Source organism: Macaca nemestrina, chromosome 5 (assembly GCF_043159975.1).
Source record: "Macaca nemestrina isolate mMacNem1 chromosome 5, mMacNem.hap1, whole genome shotgun sequence".
In the NCBI taxonomy this organism is placed as follows: domain Eukaryota; kingdom Metazoa; phylum Chordata; class Mammalia; order Primates; family Cercopithecidae; genus Macaca; species Macaca nemestrina.
Genome location: NC_092129.1, coordinates 118,733,606 through 118,739,605, shown reverse-complemented (window position 1 = coordinate 118,739,605; position 6,000 = coordinate 118,733,606).

The window sequence follows — 6,000 nt, the reverse complement described above, 5'->3', positions numbered from 1 at the left end:
CAGGCTAACAGTGGAATTTTCAGTAGAGACTCTACAAGCCAGAAAGGATTAGGGGGAGTTATTCTTAAAGAATATGAATTCCAGTCAAGAATTTCATAACCTGACAAACTAAGCTTTATAAGTGCAAAAGAAATAAAATTATTTTAGACAAGCAAATACTAAGGTAAGTTTGTATCACCAGACCCATACAATAGGTTCTTAGGGGCGTACCAAACTTGGAAATGAAATAATGTTATGAACCACCACATAAACACAGTTAAGTACATAGACCATGGGTACAATACAGTAAGTACAAAATCAACTCTAAATAACAACCAACTAACACAATTACAGGATCAAATTCACAATTTATCTATATTAACCTTAAATGTGAGTGGGATAAATCCTCCAAATAAAGGCACAGAGTGACACATTAGTTTAAGAAGTAAGACCCAGCTTTATCCTGTCTTCAAGAGACTCATCTCACATGGAAGGACACTCATCGACTTAAAGTAAAAGCATGGAGCAAAACCCATCAAACAAAAAAATAAAGAAAAGCAGGGGTTGCTATTCTAATTTTAGACAAAACAGATATTAAACCAACAATGATTAAAAAGGACAAAGAAGGGCATTACATGATAAAGTGTTCAATTCAACAAGAAAATTTAACTTTCTTAAATGTATATGCATACAACAATGGAGCAACCAGCTTCATAAATCAAGTTCTTACAGACCTACGAACAGATTTAGATAACCACGTGATAATAGTGGGAGGCATCAACACCTCACTGATAGTATTCAAGAGACTGTTGACGCAGAAAACTAACAAAGACATTCGGGACTTAAACTTGACACTTCAACAAATGTACCTAACAGACATCTGCAGGGCACTCCACCCAAAAACAACAACAGCATATGTGCTATTCTCATCAACACGTGGCACATACTCTGTCAATCATAAAGGATGAAGCAATTTTCAACAAATTTATAATTACTGAAATCATATCAACCACAATCTCAATCTTAGAGCACAGCACAAAATAAAAATGGAAATCAATTTCAGGAATATCTTTCAAAATCATACAATTACATGGAAATTAAACAACCAGATCTTGAGTGATGTGGGAGTAAACAATAAGATTAAGGCAGCAATCAAGAAATTCTTTGAAACTATCAAAACCAAGATACGACATACCAGAATATTTGAGACACAACTGAAGTACTGATAAGGGGAAAGTTTTTAACACTAAATATTCACATTAAAAAACAAGTTAGATCACAAATTAACAACCTAACATCACACCTAGAGGAAATAGAAAAACAAAAACAAATCAACCCCAAAGCTAGAAGAAAAAAAGAAATAGCCCAAGCCAGAGGTGAACTGAACAAAACTGAGATGTAAAAAAAAATACAAAATATTAAAGAAACTAAAAGTTTGCTTTTAGAAAAAACAAAACAAAACAAAACAAAAAAACAGATAGGCTCCTAGCTAGACTAAAAATGGTAGAAAAGAAAGAAGACCCAAATAAACACAATCAGAAATGATAAAGGGGCATTACCACTGCAACCACAGAAATACAGAAAACCTTCAGAGGCTATGAAAATCTCTGTTCACACAAACTAGAACACCTAGAAGAAACGGATGAGTACCTGGAAACATACATCCTCCAAAGACTAAACCAGGAAGTTGAAATCTCAAACAGATCAATAACAAGTTCAGATTTTGAAACAATGACAAAAAAACTTACAAAGTTCAGATTTTGAAACAATGATAACACATCTTACCAAACAGAGTTCCGTAGATGTCTATTTGGTCTGCTTGGTGCAGAGTTGAGTTCAATTCCTGGATATCCTTTTTAACTTTCTGTCTCGCTGATCTGTCTAATGTTGACAGTGGGGTGTCACTTATTCTAAAATTTTGACAAAGTAGTTGGAAGTAAAGCACTCCTCAGCAAATGTAAAAGAACAGAAATTATAACAAACTCTCAGACCACAGTGCAACCAAACTAGAACTCAGGATTAAGAAACTCACTCAAAATTGCTGAACTACATGGAAACTGGACAACCTGCTCCTGAATGACTACTGGGTACATAACGAAATGAAGACAGAAATACACACATTGTTTGAAACCAATGAGAGCAAAGACACCACATACCAGAATCTCTGGGGCACATTTAAAGCAGTGTATAAAGGGAAATTTACAGCACTAAATGCCCACAAAAGAAAGTAGGAAAGATCTAAAATTGACACCCTAACATCACAATTAAAAGAACTACAGAAGCAAGAGCAAACACATTCAAAAGCTAGCAGAAGGCAAGAAATAACTAAGATCAGAGCAGAGCTGAAGGAGAGAGAGACACAAAAATCCCTTCAAAAAATCAATGAGTCCAGGAGCTGTGTTTTTTTTTTTTTTTTTTTTAAGATCAGCAAAATTGACAGACCACTATCAAGACTAATACAGAAAAAAAGAGAGAAGAATCAAACTGATGCAATAAAAAAATGATAAAGGGGATATCACCACTGATCCCACAGAAATAAAAACTACCATCAGATAATAATATAAACACCTCTATGCAAATAAGCTAGAAAATCTAGAAGAAATGGATAAATTCCTGGACACATACACCCTCCCAAGACTAAACCAGGAAGAAGTTGAATCCATGAATAGACGAATAATAGGCTCTGAAATTGAGGCAATGATTGATAGCCTACCAACCAAAAGAAGTCCAGGAACAGATGGAATCATAGCTGAATTCTACCAGAGGTACAAGGAGGAGCTAGTACCATTCCTTCTGAAACTATTCCAATCAACAGAAAAAGAGGGAATCCTCCCTAACTCATTTTATGAGGCCAGCATCATCCTGATACCAAATCCCGGCAGAGACACAACAAAAAAGAGAATGTTAGACCAATATCCCTGATGAACGTAGATGCAAAAATCCTCAATAAAATACTGGCAAACCGAAGCCAGCAGCACATCAAAAAGCTTATCCACCATGATCAAATGGGCTTCATCCCTGGGATGCAAGGCTGGTTCAACATATGCAAATCAGTAAACGTAATTCAGCATATAAACAGAACCAAAGACAAAACCACATGATTATCTCAATAGATGCAGAAAAGGCCTTTGACAAAATTCATGCTAAAATTCTCAATAAATTAGGTATTGATGGGACGTATCTCAAAATAATAAGAGCTATTTATGACAAACCCACAGCCAATATCATACTGAATGGGCAAAAACTGGAAGCATTCCCTTTGAAAACTGGCATAAGACAGGGATGCCCTCTCTCACCATTCCTATTCAACATAGTGTTGGAAGTTCTGGCTAGGGCAATCAGGCAAGAGAAAGAAATAAAGGGCATTCAATTAGGAAAAGAAGAAGTCAAATTGTCCATTTGCAGATGACATGACTGTATATTTGGAAAACCCCATCTTCTCAGCCCAAAATCTCCTTAAGCTGATAGGCAATTTCAACAAAGTCTCAGGATACAAAATCAATGTGCAAAATCACAAGAATTCTTATACACCAGTAACAGAAAAACAGAGAGCCAAATCATGCATGAACTCCTATTCACAATTGCTTCAAATAGAATAAAATACCTAGGAATCCAACTTTCACAAGGGATGTGAAAGACATCTTCAAGGAGAACTACAAACCACTGCTCAATGAAACGAAAGAGGACACAAACAAATGAAAGAACATTCCATGCTCATGGATAGGAAGAGTGAATATTATGAAAATGGCCATACTGCCCAAGGTAATTTATAGATTCAATGCCATCCCCATCAAGCTACCAGTGACTTTCTTCACAGAATTGGAAAAAAACTACTTTAAAGTTCATGTGGAATCAAAAAAGAGCTCGCACTGCCAAGACAATCCTAAGCCAAAAGAACAAAGCTGGAAGCATCACACTACCTGACTTCAAACTGTCCTACAAGGCTACCGTAATCAAAACAACATGGTTAATAGTTATGTTTTTCCAATAATACTCTGTTACTCCACCACAATTTTGTGAAAATATCTTACTGTCCACTGATCTGAATTAGTGACTTGCTTGAGAATCAAATGACCATGTATTTGTGAGTCTGTTTCTATACACTATTTTAGGCTAACACTACTATTCCATTAGTTCTATCTCAATTATTGCAATTTTATAATAAGTCTTAGAGTCTGTAGGTATTTTCTGTTTTTCAAGATTATCCTGCTTAATCTAGATCATTTGTGTTTTCATATACATTGTAGGATTACTTTGCCAATTAATATAAATAACATTTGAAATTGTTATTAGGACTATATGAAATATATATTAATTTGGTAAGAATTTAAATCTTAAAAATATTTCCTTTACCAATTCATATTCATGAGGTATTTATTCATTTATTTAGGCCCTCCTTATTTTTTTTCTCCAAAATGTTTATGAATTCTTCTGTCTCATGGTTTCTCCTATCTAATCCCCTGTCTCACATCTTCTATTGTTTCATAGAATTGATTTAGTTCCTTTTTTTTTTTTTTTTCGCCTTTTTGCATTTGTCAGGTACATTAGTTTCCTCTTACTGCCATAGCAAACCACAACTCTAGTGGCTTAAAACAGCACAAATGTGTTATCTCTCAGTTTTGAAAGACAGAAATCTCAAAATGGTTTTCTGCCTCTTTCTCTTCACCTTTGTTTCTGTCATCATTATATATCCTTCTCCAACTCTGAATTTTCTGCATCCATCTGAAAGGATTTATGCAATTGTATTGAGTAAAGCCAGATAATTCAGGTTAATCTCCCCGCCTCAGGGCCCTTAATTTAATAACACCTAGGAAGTCCATTTTTCCATCTGAAGTAACAGACACACAGGTTTGAGGAATCGGGATGTGAACATTTCTGCAGGAATGAAGAGACACTGTTTTGCCTACCATACTGTTTTAGCAGAAAATATGTGACTGAAATGATCTAAAAAATGATCCATATAATACAGGAGTCACAAATTATCTTAGGGAGTTTCAAATATCCTAAAAAACAATGAGTCACAATTCAAAAGTTTTAATAAAAAGAATGCCATAATTTTACACGAATTTGAGAGAGAGTACTTCATTCCAGTGTGACAAATAAACTAGACAGAGAAAGATTATAGAAAAAGGAGTACTTACATTTTTTAAATGACCATACTCCCCAGAAGACTATTTCAGTGATTTAAAGATATTCTTTTGTTTTACAGTAGTGGCAACGTTGATAAAGAAAATGGACAGAATGAAGACATTGAAGAGGCTGAATGAAAGGTCTTGGTATGTCTTAGCTTGTGGGTTTTGAATTTAAATTCTGCTCACATTTTTTGTATAAGCTGAGTGATTTCGTTTTCAGATGCACAGCTTGAGAACAGCCTACTTCCCTGGTGCATAAAACATTCATTTAATTTGAGAAAAATCTTTATTCTTATTGCTTGATTTTTTGATATTATGAATCAGAAGAGTAAAAACTTTTTAAAAAAATAAGCTACAATTATCAATATGTATGATTTTTGGGGTATCACTTCTGTCTTCTCACTCAATTTTAAAAATAGCATAGAATCAACAATTTCTAAATCTTGACACATATGTCTCACTCATTTTGTGAATGGCAAACTTTATATAGAAGAATAGACAATGAAATTATGACTCAGTATGTAGACATTAAAGAAGAACATGAGGATTTCTAAATTTTTTTCTTCTTTAGAGTGGTAGCTTTAACTGTTTTTTAGAAACTGAACATTTTTAATTTCTTTGTCTTATTTGACTAGTTACTAGAAACCCAATCATTAATTTTAACAGTAAGTTCACTTTTAGTTCTCGTTTTGTTTTTAGGGTTCTATAATTATTATTATTAGTAGTAGTAGTAGTAGTAGTAGTAGTAGTAGTAGTAGTAGTAGTAGTAGTAGTAGTATTGTGTGTGTATGTTTTCCCATAGATATTTTAGTGTAAATTTAAGGAAAGTAGCAATCGGGGATACTGGCTACGTGTTATCTTAACGGAGAAATGTCTAGTCTGTTTTTGT